Source organism: Pseudochaenichthys georgianus, chromosome 3 (genome assembly GCF_902827115.2).
Source record: "Pseudochaenichthys georgianus chromosome 3, fPseGeo1.2, whole genome shotgun sequence".
Taxonomy (NCBI): domain Eukaryota; kingdom Metazoa; phylum Chordata; class Actinopteri; order Perciformes; family Channichthyidae; genus Pseudochaenichthys; species Pseudochaenichthys georgianus.
In genome coordinates, this window is record NC_047505.1 from 20,874,272 (window position 1) to 20,896,493 (window position 22,222).

The 22,222-nt window shown below is 43.5% G+C and overlaps 1 long non-coding RNA gene across 1 annotated transcript; it reads right to left on the minus strand.

The window, feature by feature from the left end:
• Positions 1-4,593: 4,593 nt before the first annotated feature.
• On the minus strand, positions 4,594-21,978 carry LOC139433132 (uncharacterized). Its single transcript, XR_011642712.1, has 2 exons — positions 21,836-21,978; positions 4,594-4,672 (listed from the first exon to the last, which is right to left on the minus strand). It is a non-coding gene; the product is annotated as an uncharacterized lncRNA (long non-coding RNA).
• Between the last annotated feature and the right edge of the window lie 244 nt (positions 21,979-22,222).

Sequence of the window (22,222 nt, forward strand, 5' to 3'; positions counted from 1 at the left end):
ACATTGTTTATATGTGCATTCATGCATATGTAATCTGTATTTGAACAATCATTTTCAAGTCCAAACACGTTCACACAAAGAACTGTATCAATAGTCATGTTGGATGTGCTCAGGGTTTTAAAAGCACATTTCCCATGTGCTTCATGGGTTTAAAACAATAGGAAATTATAATTATTTCAACATCAAAAGCCTTGGCTCGTTTATGCATGTATGTACAGCTTTGTGTGTATGTTCATGTGAACGTATGGATGAGTAATTGTACTTTATGATCTTCAAACCCGCTTTTGTAACAAACCTATAAATGGAAACAAAAGACAACAACAAATATGTAGGTACAGTCAATTTAACGTAAACAACCCCCCTTTTCTCCCGCACATGTGGACTTTGAATGCCCTAATGTGCTAGCATACAAATTAGAATGCCCAATAAAAGATTTAGTATGCCCTGATACCTATTTTCTTAAATAAAGCACTGTATGTCCAAAATAGACGATACGTCACAGCCACTGAGCCGCTGAGAGCACAGACAGCTGACGGCCTGATCACAGAGTTCAGAATCAATACGACTTATTTGCAATGATGACAGTACATCGAATTTTGCACCACATACGGATATATAAGCAAGTCAGTGCAATGTTATGATGGAGTAGAATTTCCCAAGTGTATGCCTAAAGCATGCAGCAGTACTCAAGGGGCAGCTTTAGTGCATGTTCTGACTATGGATAAAATGTTTTCTCAATGCTTCAGCGTATATTTTACTGCAGACTTTCCACAACTCTTTAGAAATGCTTTGCAGACGGATGAACACTTTTTTTTTCAAACAGTAACTCTAACAGCTGAAGTAGAGTCAAATGTAATGAAGTCACCCAGGGAGAGTGAAGTCGTGACACTGGAGATGTTCAGATCCTGCGTTGGACTGTACCAGAAATGCAGCAGAAATTAAAACTAAAAACCTGTGTAGAACAAATTGGTTCCTCTGTCCCTCATTCTTCTTTCAGATACATGTGAATGTTTTTGTTCAATTAAAAGGATCTGACATATGCATTGAGAACTGAGAAGTTTTCCCTTTTCCCTTGAACAGCGTCGACATTACAATAATGCATGTTGGACATCATCACATGTCATCAGCTTTTATTTGAAGAGACTCTTGATCCATTATTAAAGGACATACAACACTCAAATATAAATTAAAAAAGGCAGTTATACCAATGTTTCCACAGAGGTGACTGGTATCGTATAGCACTGAGACACGGATTTGAAAGCAGCATAATGACAGAGTTATGAGAAACATTCAATCGACAGATGAATTTTTACATCAGATTTCTCAAGAGAGCATGGAACGTGTTGATTACAAAACATTTCACTTGCACTGCACCACCTTGGTTTTCTAAGCAGGATACGCAGACAGTCATGATATGCAACCTGGAGCTTCTTGATGCACGCCTTCTTAAACTTGACCCACAAGGGGGCAGTATAGAGAGGAGTGCAATAAGCTCGAAAGAGGTTCACCTTAACCTTATCTGAACACCAAGAGAATTTTCTAACCAACATGTTGGCTTGTATATATAAGGCACGCCGCGGTCTATACATGTCGTCATCATCATCATCATCATCATCATCATCATCATCATCATCATCATCATCATCATCATCATCATCATCATCATCATCATCATCATCATCATCATCAGCCATTTCATCTGTGATGATGTGTCCCAGATACTTTGTTTTACAGCAAACAGACAGCGCCTGCCCTGACAGATAGAATGTTGGAAAACCAAGGTTCTTATCCCCTTTTGCTCTGCAGATCATTACAGCGCTCTTCTTAGCATTGTATTTAACATCAAATTTGACTCCGTAATCAGAACACACATTTAGCAACCGTTGAAATCCAGCACTGCTAGGAGAAACAATAGCCAAATCATCGGCATACATAAGATGGTTTACAATCATATTACCAATCACACACCCTGTTTTACAGACACTTAAATCATCTGATAGATCATTTATATAGATATTAAAAAGGCATGGTGAGAGGAGCCCCCCCTGGCGGACTCCATTACCAACACCAAGACTGCATTCCCCCATTTGATCCGCATGCTCTGGTTGGCATACCAATAAGCCAGTATCCTAATTATACTGTTAGGCACACTACTTTGTCTCAATTTTATGATGGTTAACTCGGTCAAAAGCCTTAGAGGCATCAATAAAACCTATAGGCGCATTCACACCGCAGTACTTTTCCTACAAAGGTTCATGAGAACTTAGTTCATGAGAACTCTTTAGTTCTCATGAAGTAAGAGTAAATCGCCAGAACGCCGACACCTCCTCATCTCCACCGCTCCCATGTTTTATATTGTGTTGCCATAAGTTAGTCTCTCTGCGTTTCTGCGCTGGGCTAATGCAAATGCTAATAATGCTAATGCGAGGATAATAAAATGGCGGCTTCACAAAACTGTTTGGGAGTTTTACGGGGCGTGGTTTGCATTCCGCCCAGCCAATCAGAAATAGGAACCTTTTTCTCCCACGAAAGTCCCTGGCAGGGACGGAAAAGGGGGTGAAAAGGTTCTCATGAACTTTAGTTCCGGCTCTTTTTGGTGTGAACGCAACATTTCGGAACTATATTGGAACTAAAGTGGGAAAAGTACTGTGGTGTGAACGCGCTTAATCAGAACAAAACTCAGCTATGTTATCAGCTCCAGATACTCCCTCTATGGTACGCGGTAACGACGTACTGGCCTTGCTCAGAGCTCTCACCTCCTTCCAGAATCCAGTAGCATCATTATGAAGGAGCTTTTCAGCCATAGAATCCGCTCTCAATGTTTCTGTATGTTTGTTGACATAACAAACTGCATATTTATATCTAGCATTTGTAAGCTTTTTGAGATCCAATACAGGCCCCTCTCTGGGCCTTCCTGCCCGGACCCAGGCCCCAAAAGCATTCTTAGCTTCAGCATATTGATCAGCCACATGTTTATTCCACCCTGGCTTGACGTTGACGTCCCAGAGTAGGTACAGCACGGTCTACTGGCCTCCCACAATACAATCATACATGTTACAGAGGTCTTCACGGTGAGAGCTTTCATTACAACCCACATCAATACACAAAGTTGCTACTTTGGGTAGAAATACATCACTCAATAGGACATCAGTTATCCCATAGTACAATCTCCCTAGGAGACGAGCCCTCCATTGTTGCTTCCAGTCATCCCGGTTCTCCATACATCTGGCCAGTTCATTAGTACTTTGTGCTCCTGCGTCATTCTTAAGTACGTCCACGTATGTTTGTGCGGGACGTCCTCGTGACCGATGCCCGTGTATTGGTTCCCACAGCACCAATTTGCCGGCTGGCAGCTCTTGATGTCTTTGGCAATGTCCTGCTAGTCTCATTCTCCTGGCTGCAATTTTCTCGCTAACCCTTGGTATTCCCTCGTACAGGATCTTGTTGGTTACATGTACACTCTTGCTGATGTTAAGTACTGCTCGCAACATTCTGGTGTAGCATCCGTCAAGAGACTTTTGCAGGGTTGGCTTCAGGGTCCAGCATTCACTGCCATAGAGGAGAACAGACTCTACCGTTGCATAGAAGAAGCTGAGTTTGATTTGACAGAGGAGGTTGGAGTTCCATACACTGGTCATGCCGTTCAGGGCCCTCCATGCAAGTGCCTTCCTCACCTTAAGATCTTGCTCGGTTGAGTTGACCCATGAGCCCAGGTACTTGAAGTCCTTGACTTCTTTAAGCACAGTGCCTTCTGTTGTTGTCAGAGGTGGATGTTCTGGTAAGATGTTATAGGTGATAACCTCAGTTTTCTTGGCGTTTAGCCTAAAGCCAACCTTGGCACACTTTGACTCCACTCTGTTCAGGAGTTCCTGTGCTTGCTCCACGCTGTCGGAGAGCAGGCTGATGTCATCCGCATAGTCCAGGTCTGTCAGGACTACTGTGGGGTGTCGTCTCGACCTACTTGGTGTTAGAGGGAAGCCAAGATCCTGCTCTCGTCCACTGATGGCCTTCCTGAGCGCATAATCCAAGACCATGATGAAGAGGAAGGGGGCCAGGGTGTCCCCTTGCATTACCCCAGCCAGGATGTCAAACTCCTCGCTGTTGCCGTCTGGGGTCACCACCCTGGCCCTTGTTCCTGCGTACATGGTCTCTATTGCCCGGAGTAGGTTGGGAGGGACACCGTAGGCCTCAAGGATCTTCACCATTGTGCTTCTGTGGATCGAGTCAAATGCCTTTTTGAAGTCGATAAAGCACAGTACAGCAGTCAGGTTATCCTTGTTCACCTCCTCGATCATTCTCCTTAGTGCCAAGATCTGGGCTGCGGTGGTTCTCCCCTCTCGAAAGCCATTCTGGTTCTCCCTCAGGTGAGGGTCGATGGCGTGCCGTATCCTGTTCAGTATCATCCGGTTGTAAACCTTTGCGGTGATACATGTCAGGCTGATGCCTCGGTAGTTGTCTGGCTTTGAGAGGTCTCCAGCTTTAGGCACCGGGATGATGTTGGACAATAGCCTATCCTCATTTGTGAGCTTGTGTTAGGATTTGTCTGTGTTGGTATTTTTCGTGTCCTTTTCTATCTTTGGGTTTCCTATTTTATTTTGTAAAGTGTTCACCCCCGTTTCCTGCCTGTTTGCTTTCTGTCGGTTTCCCTCTCTGATTACCCAATTGTGTTCACCTGGTACCTATGTGTTTTCTCCTCCCTCCTCACCTGTCTCGTGTTTGTGATTAGTCCTGGGTGTATTTAAGTTCTGGGTTTTCTGTCTCTCTTTGTCGGTTCGTCTTGTGATTTGGCTTGTCCTCGGTGAGTGTTCTGTTCTGCCTGTATATATATATAGCCTTGAAATAAAGGAATTATTTTTACTTTAATCTGCATTTGGGTCCTACCTGCTTCCTTCGCTCCACCGTAACAGCTTGGACCAGTCCACTTTAGTGTTACAAGGATTGTTATCCTCCTGAGACATCTCAGGGAGAGATCATAATCTAGTGACATTACAAAAGGAATGTGATCAGACATTGATGCCTCATACACAATCTCAATTGATCTTAAAATATGATGGGCATTAGCAGTGCTTATGCAATGGTCATGCCATGAAGTTGTCTCCTCTGGACAGTTTCCATAGAACTGTTACTTTAACTTGTATCATTTCAATAAGGAAAGAAACATTTATTGACAGATGCGCCATGATAAAATGTTAAAAGTCTTTGGCGATTAGACCCCAAACCTGAAATCCCCGGGGACTAGACACTGGTTGTGAAGCTGAAGATCTGGATTTGATGAGGGGATGGGATGAAGAGGAGGTGTGATGAGTTATTTGGATTAGCTCTCCTATATCACTGGATATGATGAAAGGAGGTGGAGGTGGGACGCAGCATAAACACCTGAAATCACAGCTGACTGCAGGAGAGAGGATGATTGGCTGCTGAAGATTGAGGTGAAATGTAATTGGTTAAAGAGAATGCCCATGATGAGCTGATTATATGCAGCTGTGGAGTGAATGAATATATACCCAGTCTTCCTGAAAGAACTTGCGCTGAGCTTCATTTCTCATTTATTGTGCCAAAGTCATTTGAGGAAAAAACACTGGCAAAGTTAATTGTAGTCAAACAACGATCAAATGAAATGATTTACTTCGTATGAATACATAGTATTGGCTTACTCACTGCAGTGCATTTGTAAGTACTGTGCATTTGATTAGATAATAGTGCTTTTAATCAGGCTTGTTTTTGTATTTGTATTTTACTACTGTTACTGTCTGATTATGTCTTGCTAGAAATATAAAGCCATTGCTTGTAAACACTGACTTAACTTTGTACGGACAATGTCCTACTAAATTTCAAAGCCTGACAACAGAAACATTTTACTTAGCAAGGTTCTTCCTCTACAAAGAAAATACTGGCTATGAAAACATACAGTATGTTCGACAAAGGAAATGTTGCTCTGGGGTCTCCTCCGGAAAGGTCATGCACAGCAGGTGTTTTCCACTTATTCTGTCTGATTAGGCCACTGGTCAGACATGGAGTTGGAGAGATTCTGCTGAGGTTAACAAACTCAATACATCTGAACACAGAGAAAATAATGACATTTCTAATGATGGTGTTGTGTTCCTGATGCTTTTTTGGTTCACTGTCACTCTGCCATAGTTTTCTGGGGCATTTAAAAAGGAAAAAGCAGTTGATTGGTCATTGGAAACACCTGTGTGTTTTCATATTATAATGAGTTCAAAGTCTGTCTAAAAAGACATCTAATGAGAGACATGAACATAATCATAAGAATTGACCCGATCAGAAAAATTCTTAAGATTTTAGAAACCAGCTTCACAAAGAGATAGAAACAAGATTTTCAAACACATTTTAGGTATGTATTTGTTTTCTAATCCTGTTTCACCATCATCCAAAATGAGTTTCTTGCTGTCAAGTTGTGAGGTGTATTTCAGGACATTGCACAAAAACAACATTTTGTATTTTAAGTAGGCCTTTTAGCAGTTTTGAAAATGGATAGGGCAGGAATATTTTTAATATTAAAATCAAATATGGTACCACTCTATGCAAGAGTCACAGTAAGCAATGTCAGAATAAACACTATCATGTAAATGAAACAGGATTATAAGTCACTTTCATTAATGTTTTCAATTGGTCTACTAAAGTGTCTTATTAAAGATAAGCAAAAGCCCTCTCTCCCTAGAATATATATGAAGCATACACATTCTTGGGAGAGAGGGCTTTTGCTTATCTTTAATACTTATTAAGTACACTATAGCTAAAACGTTGAGCTATCAGGTTTAGGGTCTTGCAGCTTGTGTTTTGTATACAGAAATGGGCCACATTTGATGGATATTTGATACAAAAAAACAAAGCTTTACTTCCTAGACCTAACAGTGCATTCTTATCAGCTTAATCCAATGCTGATACACTTCCTAAATTACATAAAGTGAGCCCCCAATACTTATTTCGTCCCCACCAAAATAAAAAATAAATGATACAAGGAATAAATCCACTGTGGAATTGCCTGCACATATGGTATTGTATGTATATGCTCTGCTCACTAATCCAGTTTGGTTTGTCCTTGAAAATGTAAACTGCTTAAGGACATTTTATGTAATGCAGAGAGAAGTTCATATTAAGTTTAATTCATTCTGTGTCAAAAGTGGCAATGCAGGCTTTTGCACAACCGACTCTGCTTGTGAGTTTTCTTTGCTGCCTCACACAAGGTATGCAAAAGGTTTGAGATACAGACAGATGTCTGCATTTATGAATTCCCATGACAACATTTTCATACATTGACATTCCCTGCTGTAGATCTCAGTGATATTTCCTATATTAAATATCAATTTGATCTTGAATTATGATTTGTTGGCTGCTTGCAATGCATTTCCTTCGTTTGCTGAAATATCTTATGCATAAGGCTGGGAATAGGGGAAGATGTTTAAGAGACATTCAGTTTGATAAGCGCCTCTGCAAAGATAAGAGAGTTAATGAAGTTGGAGATAAGTCATTTAATTTCCCTGCCACCTCGGTGGGGGAAGATAACAGCATAATGGAGAGGAGGAAACTGTTAGCTGAAAGAGAAGGGAAAGGCCAAGCTTTTAGACCGCATGAAAATATTTGTGCATGTCAATAATTAAATCATATTTCCAGGCCGAGAGATACATTTTTAGTAGTTAGTCTGGCGAGACTATTCAGAAGTTTCTTTTTACGGATGATTGTTTGTGCATATTATGTCCTACTTTATCAACATCAGCATTGCTATGTTGGTGCCAAAAGATGAACAGATGGAATTTTTAGTCTAAATGAGGCCACTCTAATTGCCTGATGATGGCTTTTTGACGGGCCGACAGGGCTTATCGGTGGATTGCAGCCAGGTCTGAAAATTGGATGTGATCGTCGAAAGAACTAAAGGTATGTCTGAAAATATGTAAATGCTTGATATTTTCAATATACAAAAATGAAGATAAGATTCACTGTGAATTTAATCAACAGCCATTTTGAGTTATTCAAAGCTGATCATTTATGTTCTATGTGCTGAAAGACAAGAAACAAGTTACATTCAAGCACAAAAGAGTGGATTTTTGGCTCAGTGCTGCTGGAGTGGTTTTTCCCTCCGTGTCTTTGGGCCACTCTCATCCAAAGTTTCCTGACTGACAACAAGCAGCCACTCAGTGTGACACTTCAGACGGACTGCTCTTCAAGCTTGCTGGACAATTCCCACTTTCTGTTATTCTCCTCCAGACCCTTTCTTCTCTGCTCCTGTCTCTCCCTCTCTGCATTTATGAAGTTGTGCAACTTTGAATGATCACTCTCAACTCAAGCAGACATATCTTCATCAGAAATTGCAGACTTGCCTACAGCAAGTCTTCAGCTTGGCATCTTTCCGTTGATTTTGTTTGCACTCGTGCCTCCTCCACACATCACTTTGTGCATGAATTCCAACTGAATAGCAGATGGCTTTGGACAGTGAGGACGCTGATTGAAGAATCATATAAATAATAATTCTAAATAATTCTAAACAAATTATCCCTATGCACGCCTATGCACCTTCGGGGACCGTGCCTTCACCCTCTGGAACTCCCTCCCTGCTAAAATCCATAACACCCCTTCTCGAACATCTTCAAATCCCTGAAAACTCATCTGTTCAACAAAGCCTTCCAACAATAACTCACTTCCCCCCCCCCCCCCACTGCAATGTCTGCCCCCTTTTTTATGTCTTTGTGTCTTGTCATTATATGTTTCTTGTTAAGCGACATTGGGTTAATGAAAGGCGCTATATAACTTAGTTATTATTATAAAGTTTAAGGATTTATTTAATTGTTTAAGGGGAGACACTCTTACAAGTTTTTTTAAAGGTAATGTTTGAATGTGCAAATTAGATGTACAGATGTAGCGCTTCGTTTCAGACGCCTACCCGGCGGGTCCGTGATCGGCACGGGGTGGGCCCCTGCTGAAAAGGAAAACCCCCCGCAGGACTTGAAACGCCCCCTTGATAAATACATTTAATTATAATGAAACCAGCTGCAATGGATCATGGATCCACCAGGGGGAGCCGTGAAAAGCTGCCACACTAGAACTCATGTGAAATAAACAGCTGATCTACAGGTATCTGATATAGCGGATATTTGTTAAGATCCATATGTCACGGATAGGATCATATTCTGTGCTAAATAAGAGACATGTAATAATTTACTAAACATCACCATGTTTTTATTTAACAAAATAATGTTTAATTCACATTGGCGTAAGTACAAAACCATCGCTATGTTTTTAGATCAGGAAATGCATCCAGGCTCAAACAAACGATTTTCAATCATCATCCTCACAATCATTTAATGTATCATATGTTCGCGAGTTGAAATGAATGCACTAAATGTAATCCACGTGAGTTTACAACAACAAAAATAATCGCTTTGTTTTTATATCACATCCGACCGGAGGAAAATGCAGCGGCTCTCACTACCGATCATCTTAATCCCACGGGCAAACAATAATATGTATAGTGTTAATAGTTTACTGTATTATTAGTGTCTAATATTACTGAGGATTTCGGAATGGTACTGGATTTTGATTTATTGTGTCGGCTTCATATCGCAATATATTCCCGAAGTCTGAAATGCAAAAATGTCCCACATTAGGGCAATTCACCCTACATTTAATCATTCAAACAAAATCATATTTCGTTTATTTTTAACGAAATAAATGTGGTTTAATCCACATAATTTAGGCCTACTGTGTTAATTGTTTACTGTAGTATTGTTTACCTTGAAGGTGCCTGATGCAGAGTCCTGCACGGGTCTGATTTTCAAGACCCGCTCCCGCCCCGCGACGTGCAATACCGAACCCGCTCCGCTACCCGCACATATTGCCAATTAGTTCCGCAACCCGACCCGACCCGTCGGCACAAGATCCGCAACCCAACCCGAACCCGCATAGCCTAGCCTATTATATGAGTAGTGAAAACGTGCAATTATTAACACATGCAGTTGCATATTTGTCTCAAAAAGCGTGGGATGTTGGTTATTTTCTCCATCTAGGATGACACCAAAAGCCTCCCAGACGTTGGATTTCGCTCTTGTTGAAAATGCTGTATTCTCCACTAGAGAGCTTTCACCTCAGCCATTTCGAATGTGACGCGCACAGCAGCAGATTGATGCGCTGCAGAGGTTATGATTATGCACGGTCCCGCGGGGGAGAAGTCTGAGGATTTAAACATTAAACTAAATTATTATTATTTTAATATATTTATTATGCAATACCCGCGACCGGACCCGCATCATCTTTGTTTTACCCAGAACCGAACCCGGAAAAAAGCGTTTGAAAAAATACCACCCGCGAATCACCTCTTTTGCGGGTCACCCGATGCAGGACTCTGGCCTGATGTGAAAATTTCCAGAAGAACTCTAGCTTGAATGGCCTTTGTATGTATACAGTAGGCCTACAGTATAGCCCAACCATGTACACGGAAGTGATTTCAAAACAAAAAGCACTCGTTTGCTTGGAACAAAGAAAACGGCCAAGACACACATTGAGTCCAGAAAATGAATGTTATTAAGGGCTGTACATATAATAAGCCTGTGTCTAAAATTGACAACAGGCTTATTATATTTACAGCCCTTAAGATACACTTTTGTGTTTAACAGCTGACCACCATGACATACTTTGTTTTAGTAGATTTCGCATGAGAGGAAAATGTATAAATATGAGAACAAAATGCATGAATGTGTGAGTGTAAATATATACGTGTGTGAGAGTGAAAATGTATGTAAAAGGAGAATATATGTGTGTAGTGAAAATGTATTTATGTAAAAGGAGAATATATGTGTGTAAGAGTGAAAATATGCTGCATTTTGAATGTCCGATAGTCCACCATTTTCACCGGAAATATCAAACATTTAATAAAAGTGAAAAACAATGAACAAGACTTAACGTATTCATCATAATTAATTATATTTATTTCGTATGGATGTAGGATTTTTGACTTTGTTTAGAGCTTTGTTCTTCTACATGAACATTTTGGACCCAAAATCACAAAGAAAAACGTAAAAACAGATTTTGAAAATGATATTATTTTTCATATACAAAAACATACACAACGAAACCATTTAAAAGCTGGAAATATATACATGGGATGTCACTATGATAATGTGAACGTTTGATTGAGGTAGCATGGGATTTCATTCTGATAAGGCAACATTTATTTATTATAAATATAATACAAATATATATATATTAGGGCTGTCAAACGATTAAAATGTTTAATCAGATTAATCACAGCTTAAAAATTAATTAATCATGATTAATCACCATTCGAACTATGTCCAAAATATGCCATTTATTTATGTGTATTGTTGTGGGAATGGAAAGATAAATGAAAGTAGGCGGATATATCCATTTAACATGCAGTATGTATGTTTATTATAACATTTTTCTGCATGTCAAAATGAAAGACAACCCACACACCTATCAATCATCAAACCGTGGGGTCTTAATTCATTACGTGTTGATTTCTATCAACGGGGGAGTACTTCAGGAAAGTCGACAGAGGTGGGGGGGCGCGCTAGTGGAGTACTTCGTGACCACAGAGTGTGAACGTTGTGATCAGCTGTTTTAGCGCACTTCTCCAGTGATGGGGGGAGTCTCCCTCCGCAGCCGGTTGGCGTAGTTTTGGCACAGTTCCGTTGTACAGACCGACGTTAACAGCAGCCCTGTCTGTGCACACGGAGACCGACTCTGTCGTCCGGTGATCTAACCGCCTTCTGGAAAAGCTTCACAAGTACGTCGGTACGCAAATGCGCTTTGTGACACAAGTGATGGTACGCATTTCAGATTACGCACATAACCTGCGTACCAGTTATGTCCACCCCTGTACCAGAGCCATATTATTACTATTATATGGCTCTGCCCTTTACTACAGCAAGAGTATTCTCCGTCGGGACTTCCTGCAACAACACCACGCCGTTATCAAAGATGTTCTATTGAGAAGACGATCACTACGTGACAAAAGTTTTCAAAACCGTGGCTACTGAAATCAATCTTACTAACTGCTGTCTGTGCAATTTACTCCGCGCGAGTTGGCAGACTTTATTTTGCTTACTTTAACATCATTTTTCATGGTGGGGCTAAGCCATTTCTTGGTATGGGTGTAGCCTACCCCAGCCATACCCTGGCCACTGGTGGCACGTATGGGGCGGGCCATTCTGCACATGCGTTAAATGCGTTAAATATTTTAACGCAATTAATTCAAAAAATTAATTACCGCCGTTAACGCGATAATTTTGACAGCACTAATATATATATATATATATATATATATATATATATATATATATATATACACATTATGTACAAAAATCAGTTTTTTCTGTCTTTATCTGTGCCACGCTTCAAAGCGGTTTCTGTCAACTACGACACAGAGGGCAACATCACAGATTCCTCCTCCTCCATGTCAAAAAACAAGCTTAAAGCTTGACTTCAAATCTTCAAAACTCTAAATCTATCTAACTATATCTAAATTCTCAATGTTTGTCTGTCACTTTACAAGAAATATAGGCAAGGCAAGGCAAGTTTATTTATATAGCACTTTTCGACGCAGGGTAATTCAAAGTGCTTTACAAAAAAAAAAATGAAAGACATTAAGCATTAAAAAAGAAAAGCTAATAAAATAAACATTAAGGAAAAATACATGGATAAAAGTTACAGTGCAGTCTAAAATATGAATAGTTCAATTAAACATTGCAAGAAAAAGTACATGGATAAAAGTTACAGTGCAGTTTAAGATATGAATAGTTCAATTAAAAGCAGCGACAAAAAGAAAAGTCTTCAGCCTGGATTTAAAAGTAGTAAGAGTTGCAGCGGACCTGCAGGTTTCTGGGAGTTTGTTCCAGATATTTGGAGCATAATAACTGAACGCTGCTTTACCATGTTTAGTTCTGACTCTGGGGACAGAAAGCTGACCAGTCCCTGAAGACCTGAGAGATCTGGATGGTTCATAGTTTAGCAGGAGGTCAGTAATGTATTTTTGGCCTAAACCATTCAGTGCTTTATAAACCAGCAGCAATATTTTGAAATCTATTCTTTGACACACAGGAAGCCAGTGTAAAGACTTCAGAACAGGAGTGATGTGATCCACTTTCTTAGTGTTAGTGAGGACTCGAGCAGCGGCGTTCTGAATCAGCTGCAGCTTTCTAATAGATTTTTTAGTGAGACCTGTGAATACACCATTGCAGTAGTCGAGTCTACTGAAGATAAAGGCATGGACAATTTTTTCCAAATCCTGCTGTGACATTAGTCTTTTAATCCTAGATATATTCTTTAGGTGATAGTAGGCTGATTTAGTAACTGTTTTAATGTGACTGTTGAAACTCAGGTCAGAGTCCATGACTACACCTAGATTTCTGGCTTTATCTGTTGGTTTGAACATTGCAGACTGAAGCTCAGCGCTAACTTTTAAACGTTCTGCCTTGGCTCCAAAGACCATTACCTCAGTTTTATCTTTGTTTAATTGGAGAAAGTTCTGACACATCCAGTCATTGATTTGTTCAATGCACTTACTCAGTGTTTGAATTGGAGTATAGTCTCCTGGTGAAATTGTTACGTAAATGTGTGTGTCATCTGCATAGCTATGGTAACTTATTTTGTTGTTCTTCATTATCTGAGCCAGTGGTAGCATGTAGATGTTAAAGAGAAGAGGCCCCAAGATGGAGCCTTGAGGAACACCACATGTCATATTTGTCAACTCAGATGTGTATTTACCTATAGAAACAAAGTTGTTTCTATCCTTTAAGTAGGATTTAAACCAATTTAGAACTGTTTCCGAAAGTCCCACCCAGTTTTCCAGTCGGTCTAGTAATATGCTGTGGTCAACAGTGTCAAACGCAGCACTGAGATCTAATAATACTAACACTGAAGTTCTGCCACTGTCTGTGTTTAAGTGGATGTCATTGAAGACCTTTACAAGAGCAGTCTCGGTGCTGTGGTTTGGACGAAAGCCTGACTGGAACACATCGAAACAACTATTTTTAAATGCAAGAAATTACTCAACTGTTGAAAAACAACTTTTTCAATGATTTTACCTAGAAATGGCAGGTTTGATATGGGCCTGTAATTGTTCATTACTGAAGCATCTAGATTATTCTTTTTTTAAGAGCGGTTTAATGACTGCAGTTTTCAGGGCCTGTGGAAAAATACCTGAGTGAAGAGATTTGTTTACTATATGAAGTAGATCTGAGGCCATGCAAGGCAAAACATCTTTGAAAAATCCTGTTGGAATAATATCAAGGCAGCAGGAGGAGGACTTCAGAAGTTGTATAATGTCCTCTAGGTTTTTATCATTAATCTGATGGAATTGTGTCATGATGTCTGAATTGATGTTAAGTGGACACAGAGACAACACATTTGCTGTTCCTGATGCAGAGGCACTGACTGCTTGTCTGATTTTCTGAATTTTGTCAGTGAAAAAGGAGGCAAAATCATTGCACGCCCTGGTGGTTAGAAATTCAGAGGCTACTGACACTGGGGGGTTAGTTAGTCTGTCGACGGTAGCAAACAAGGCACGTGCGTTGTTTTTGTTTTTGGTAATGATGTCAGAGAAGAATGATTGTCGTGCGTTTTTCAATTCCAAATTATAAAGGCCAAGTCTCTCTTTATAAATTTCAAAGTGAACCTGGAGATTTGTTTTTCGCCACCTGCGTTCAGCTTTTCGACATTCTCTTTTTTCTGTTTTAACGGTCATGGCCTTTCTCCATGGAGATATTTTCTTCCCAGTCACTTCCTTTACCTTAATTGGAGCAATGGCATCTATAACATTTTTAATTTTTGAATTAAAATGATCTACTAGCTCATCTACTGAGATGTTAGCAGGGGCAAGTGTGGAAGAAAAATTCTGAGTAAACATTTCCCTAGTATTTTCAGTTAAATATCGCTTTGTGGTTACCTCTTTTTGAACACTTGTGTGAACAGAAATAGAGCTCTCAAAGAAAACACAGGAATGGTCAGAGAGCGCAACATCAGTCACCACAACCTTAGAGATATTCAGACCCTTTGAGATAATTAAGTCCAGAGTGTGCCCCTTATTGTGCGTGGGCTCCGTCACATGCTGAGTCAGTCCATAGCTATCAAGAACACAAAACAGTTCTTTAGCCCCTCTGTCCTGGGGGTTGTCAACATGGATGTTAAAATCACCAACAATGACTAGACGGTCAAAGTCAATACACACTATAGACAGCAGTTCAGTAAAGTCATCAAAAAAGCTTGCACAGTATTTGGGTGGCCTATAGATATTTAGGAACAGAGCTCGAGAGGAGCATTTCAGCTGAAGGGCCACATATTCAAAAGAATCAAAGTTTCCATACGATGTCTTCCTGCATTGAAGGGAATCATTGAACAGAATAGCAACTCCACCCCCTTTCTAATGCATTCTTTCCTGACTCATAAAACTAAAGTTGGGAGGGGTTGATTCAATAAGAACAGCTGCACTGTTATTTTGTTCAATCCAAGTTTCTGTTAAAAACATAAAATCAAGATTGTGCTCAGTGATAAAATCATTGATTAAAAATGTTTTTCCTGCCAAAGACCTGACATTTAATAAAGCTAGTATAAGTTTGTTAAACACACTATCAGTCATGTTTTTTGTAACAAGCTGTGGCTGACATGGAATCACTGCTAAATTAGATAAACTCACACAAACGTTTGAGCGCTTCCTGTATCTAAGATGATTTACCGCTCTTAATCTATTTCCTATCAACACAGATATCGGCAAAGCTACTGGCAGGCAGGGCCCCGGCATGTCCTGGAAAGAGTTGAGAGTGCCATACGCCCTTGAGCCTGGACCCAGCAGATATCAGTTTGCAGATTGTTTTGGATGATTGTGGTAGGCATGGTGATGAAGCCGGGGGAGATGGTGCGCGTCTCTGCAGTGATTTTGGTGGGCGTCGTTGAGGGGCGGGGGTAAAGGACATGCTGCCAGCCCTGCGCATCGCCTTAGTTTGGTCTTTGAAATCCAGGAAGGAATCGGTGCCAGCCCTCTGTATCTCCTTCATGTGTTCAACGATCTCCAGGATGGTGGGCGTGGGTGAAAGGGTGAACGGAGTATCCTCAAAGGCGTTGACAGGGGGGGGGGGGGTGACGGGCGGTGGGGACTCCTCCGTGTGTTTCATAGGTCTCCCATAATCAGAACATTCCTCAGGCGGGTGCAGTGATACTTCTTCAGGGTTTTCTGCACGATGTGTTGTGTCTATCTCCTATTTTGATTCCTCTTGCCGCTTGTCCTTGGCAGAGGGAACAGATTGATGACGCAGGCAGTTGAATATGTTAGAGATAAACAATTTCACTCCTGACTTGTTCAGGCAAACTCCATTTGCCTTGAAAAGATGTCTGCGATCCCAGAAAAAGTTAAAATTGTCAATAAAATGCACAGAATGGTCAGTACAGGCAGTTGAAAGCCAGGTGTTCAGTGCAAACAATCTGCTGAATCTCTCCACTCCTCTTCTGACTGGCGGTAGAGGGCCACTGATGAACACCTCTGCATTTAGAGAGCTGGCAGTTTCCAACAGACATTTAAAGTCTTTTTTCAGCACTTCTGACTCTTGTTTCACAACATCATTTGTTCCAATGTGCAGTACCACATTCTTCACAGTCGGATGTTCAGCCCCAATATGCAGGATCTTCTCAGCCAAGTCAGAGACCGTATTCTTGGGAAAACAGAGTACTTTGATGTTGTTCTTACTACACAGACCTTTTACATCTCTTACAGCAGAGTCACCCACAATCAGAGTTTCAGGCCCAGTCGTTAGCTTTCCCTCTAGTCTTTTACTTTTGGAGTAGCTATTGGTCCTTACCCTGCTGTGTGAAGAGGACGGGTTATCCAGGTCATCAGAAAGGGATCTCCGGTTCTCGGTCAGCGGAGCGTATCTGTTCTGGATTGGCACACTTGGTGGTTTAGGAGGATTTTTTGTAATTCTCCCTTTAGCAGCTGTCCACTGCTGTTTAGGGGTTGAAGAGGCGCTCTTCCTGGGTGATAACAATGCAGGCCAGCCGGTCGCATCACATATTTCTGAGTGTTGGGCTCTGCCTGTTATCCGTCCTCCCAAATCCCATGGAAATGATTTACTCTTCGGCTTTGCACCCAGAGAGTTCCAGGGAGGACTACCACTTGTAGATTTATTACCCGGTACACAGCCCTCCTGTTCCTTGGAATCCTTGTAGCTGCTAACTAGCTGTGAGTTAGCATACCCTTTTCCACTATTTTGCAACACTGGTAAAGTGGTGTCATTCCCACAACATAGTCCATTCACTTCCACGTTAACTTCCAACCGTTGCATTTTCATTTCCAGCACAACTATCTTCTGTAGAAGTTTGTGGAAGTCATCTGTAGAGAACGGAGGCATTTTTCTACCAACTAGCTTAAGCTAAATAGCATGCAGTAGCCTACCAGGCTTTAGCTGTTGCTAGGCCACGCTACTGTAAGACTGGGGTCGTCGTAAAAATGTTGAAATATGGCTGAAAACCTCCGTCTATTTACGAAGATGAACTGTCCCAGTGATAGGTTAATGTCCAGGAGCCGCTGCTCGAAGTTTTCAGAGAATAAGAATAGGAAAATCAGCATAAAAAGTAAGCAGAGGCAGGAGCAAGCAGAAAAGCGTCTGCACTGTAAGAAAGATAAGCAGCAGTCATATATACTGCATAAAGCAAACTATATACTTTGTTTGATCTAAAATATTGATGTTTCTACAACACCCAGTTGTCTTTGTGTATTTTGTGAATGAAGTGCCATCTCATGGTTAAATCCTGTAATTGAACAAATGGGGAAATTGGGCAACGCCCTCTAGCAATTTGGCAACACCCCCAGCCACTGGCATCCGCTGGGCTTTTGACTGGGACACACCCATTTGAGTCTGATCTGGGGTGCTACATCTGTTTGGTAATTTTCAACAGTTCCATGTTCCAAACAGTGGATAGAACCATATGTTTTAAACTGTCTGTACAACATCCACAGGCCTATTTTGCAAGACATGGTAACATATTTTATATCACTATTACATTTCCCCCGTAGTTATTTACATTAAGTAATACTTTTTTTCATTCCACGTTTGCTGTAATTGTTGTTTAATGAAGCAATGCTAATGCTATCTTTGCTTAATCCAAAAGACATATTCAGAAACAAAAGAGACACTTTTAAGTTAAATGAACACAAAATTGTGCATTTTGGACCTTCTTTTTCAGTAGTATTAAAGAAAATATGTTATGGAAGCAGAAATCCCTAACCCTCAAAAATGACCAGCGCAAGAAAAAAAATGAAACATTCTGTTTATTAAATGTTCTACTGAAACTAAAAAGAAATACAACTTAAAGAGAATATTTTGCCTTAGGAGGAACAAACATACTATCTCTACTTAAGTTGTGTCAGATATATTGTGATCATATTGAAACATGGACCCTGTATTACAAATCAATGTCACAATTCACATGTTATGTCACGTTTGTAGTTTTGTCTGTGTTGGTGTTTTTCTTGTCTTTGGGTTTCCTGTCTTATTGTGTTAAGTGTTCACTCCCGTTTCCTGCCTGTCTGCTTTCTGTCTGTTTCCCTCCCTGATTACCCGATTGTGTTCACCTGTTGTCCTTGTGTTTCTCCTCCCCTGCCCGGCTGTTTCTCGTTGTCATGATTACCCCTTCTTGTATTTAGTCTTGTCTCTTTCTGTGTTCAGTGTTGGGTCATTGTTTGTTGGTGACTGAGTTCACCGGTGAGTGTTCCGTTTTTGGCCTTATCTTTGAATTAAAGGGTTTCTCAAAAGTTATCTGCATTTGGGTCCTGCTTCCTTCACTCGACCGTGACAGAATGACCCAACCCGAAATGGACCCAGCAGACGATCCTTTTGAGGTGGAGCTGCAACATTTCTCTTTTCCTTTGAGATGTTGCCACGATTGGTGGAAGGAAGCGTCCAGTGTTCGGCTGAAGGAGGCCGCTCTGGTAGAGGCGCACCAGTTGGCGATGGAGAAGCCTGACTTGGTGAAATACTTGCCTGACTGGATGTTGGACTTCCTCTGGAGGTGTGATTTCCGGCCTGCTGATTGCAGACGTCTCGGAGTGGTCCGTCTGGGGTCAACCCATGCTTCTGTCCCAGTTCCTGCTCCTGTTCTGGAGTCATGTGCTGGAACTCGTCAGGCTTATGGAGGCCCACGGAGTATTCAGGCGGCTGCTAAGAGGAGTCGTCGCAAGGCCAGACAAGGAGCACGGGCCCCACCAGCCATGGTTCCAGTCCCAGTACAGGCCCCAGCAGCCATGGTTCCAGTCCCAGTACAGGCCCCAGCAGCCATGGTTCCAGCCCCAGTACAGGCTCCCGCAGCCATGTTTCCGGCTCCAAGAGCGCCCTATACAGTCATGTTTCCGACTTCAGAGCTGGATCTTATAGACAGGATTCTGGCTTCAACAGCCATGATTCTGGCTTCAATTCCGGTCCCTGCAGCCATGGTTTCAGCCCCAGTTCCCTCCTCTGGTTCCTCCTCGAGTCCCCTCTTTGGTTTCCCTCTCGAGTTCCCTCTCGAGTTCCCTTCTCTAGTTACTCATCTAGTCCCTACTCTAGTCTCTCCTCTAGTCCCCTCTTTAGTCTCTGTTCGAGTCCCCTCTCTGTTTCCATCTCAAGTTCCCTCTCCAGTTCCCCCTCGAGTCCCCTCTCGAGTTCCCTCCTTTAGTCCCTCCTTTAGGCCCTCCTCGAGTCCCCCCTCTAGTTCCCCTCTCGAGTTCCCTTCTCTAGTTACTCCTCTAGTCTCTCCTCTAGTCCCCTCTGTAGTCCCTTCTCGAGTCCCCTCTCTGTTTCCATCTCCAGTTCCCTCTCGAGTTCCCTCCTTTAGTCCCTCCTTTAGTCCCTCCTCTAGTCCCTCCTCGAGTCCCCTCTCTAGTTTCCCTGTCGAGTTCCCTCTCGAGTTCCCTTCTCTAGTTACTCATCTAGTCCCTCCTCGAGTCTCTCCTCTAGTCCCCTCTTTAGTCTCTGTTCGAGTCCCCTCTCTGTTTCCATCTCAAGTTCCCTCTCCAGTTCCCACTCGAGTCCCCTCTCGAGTTCCCTCCTTTAGTCCCTCCTTTAGGCCCTCTTCTAGTCCCTCCTCTAGTTCCCCTCTCTGGTCCCTCCTCGAGTCCCCTCTCTAGTTCCCCTCTCAAGTCCCCTCTCGTGTTCCCTTCTCTAGTCCCCTCTGGAGTCCCCTCTCCAGTCTCCTCTCGAGTCACCTCTCAAGTCTCCGCTCGAGTTCCCTCTCCATTCCCAATTCAAGCCCCTACGCAAGTGTGGTTGGAGGTCCCGCAGAATACTCTCCTGCCGGGGGTCCTGCCAACTCTGTGTCCTGTGCCGTTGGAGGTCCCGCCGTCTACTCCCCTGCCGGGGGTCCTGCCAACCCTGTGTCCTATCCCGTTGGAGGTCCCGCAGAATACTCTTCTGCCGGGGGTCCTGCCAGCCCTGTGTCCTGTGCCGTTGGAGGTCCCGCAGAATACTCTCCTGCCGGGGGTCCTGCCAACCCTATGTCCTGTCCCGTTGGAGGTCCCGCAGAATACTCTTCTGCCGGGGGTCCTGCCAGCCCTGTGTCCTGTGCCGTTGGAGGCCCCGCCGATTACTCTCCTGCCGGGGGTCCTGCCAACCCTAGGTCCGGTCTCGTTGGAGGTCCCGCCGTCTGCTCCCCTGCCGGGGGTCCTGCCAGCTCTGTGTCCTGTGCCTTTGGAGGTCCCGCCGTCTACTCCCCTGCCGGGGGTCCTGCCAACCCTGTGTCCTGTGCCGTTGGAGGTCCCGCCGTCTACTCCCCTGCCGGGGGTCCTGCCAACCCTATGTCCTGTCCCGTTGGAGGTCCCGCAGAATACTCTTCTGCCGGGGGTCCTGCCAGCCCTGTGTCCTGTGCCGTTGGAGGCCCCGCCGATTAATCTCCTGCCGGGGGTCCTGCCAACCCTAGGTCCGGTCTCGTTGGAGGTCCCGCCGTCTGCTCCCCTGCCGGGGGTCCTGCCAGCTCTGTGTCCTGTGCCGTTGGAGGTCCCGCCGTCTACTCCCCTGCCGGGGGTCCTGCCAACCCTTTCTCCTGTCCCGTTGGAGGTCCCGCAGAATACTCTTCTGCCGGGGGTCCTGCCAACCCTATATCCCGTGCCGTTGGAGGTTCTACCGGGGACCCTGCCAGCCCCATGTCCATCACCGGTCTCGCCGGGGTTCCTGCCAACTCCTGGTCCTTTTCCGTGGGGGATCCTGCCGAAGCCTGTCCGACCGGCGCCGGTTTCTGTCCGGCCGACACCGGGTCCTGCCCGATCTCCGGAGCTGTCCCATCAGCGCTTTCCTGCCCGGCCTCCTGATCCTGTCCGGTCGACACCGGTTCGAGCCCGGCCCCCTGAGAGCCGCGGTCTTCGCCCTCGAGCCGGGCCCCCTGAGAGCCGCGGTCTTCGCCCTCGAGCCCGGCCCCCCTGAGAGCTGCGGTCTTCGCCCTCGGGCCCGGCCCCCTGACTCTTCCTGCCGTTGCCTTCGCCCTCGGACCCGGCCCCCTGACTCTTCCTGCCGCTGCCTTCGGTCCTCCATGGTCCCCACCTTGGACTCTGTTTTGACCCCGGGCCGTCCGCCCGAATCCCCCTTTTTGGACTGTACTTTGCCGTCCACCCGAGACCCCTTCCTGGTCCTCCGCTGTGTTCCTGGGCCCAAGACCCGTCCTCCGGACCCCCTCCGCCCACCCTGCTTGGGGTTTTGGACTTTTGTGTTTTTTTTTTTTTTTAGGGACGTCTGAAATCCGTCCCTTGAGGGGGGGGGTTCTGTCACAATTCACATGTTATGTCACGTTTGTAGTTTTGTCTGTGTTGGTGTTTTTTTTGTCTTTGGGTTTCCTGTCTTATTGTGTTCACCCCCGTTTCCTGCCTGTCTGCTTTCTGTCTGTTTCCCTCCCTGATTACCCGATTGTGTTCACCTGTTGTCCTTGTGTTTCTCCTCCCCTGCCCGGCTGTTTCTCGTTGTCATGATTACCCCTTCTTGTATTTAGTCTTGTCTCTTTCTGTGTTCAGTGTTGGGTCATTGTTTGTTAGTGACTGAGTTCACCGGTGAGTGTTCCGTTTTTGGCCTTATCTTTGAATTAAAGGGTTTCTCAAAAGTTATCTGCATTTGGGTCCTGCTTCCTTCACTCGACCGTGACAATCAAGCTATGATGATAACTGTGTCACTGCTCCCCTTGTTCCCTTGTTTTGGAAGCAACATGACCTTCAATGGAGGTTTTGTTGCAGCTTTAGACAAAGTAA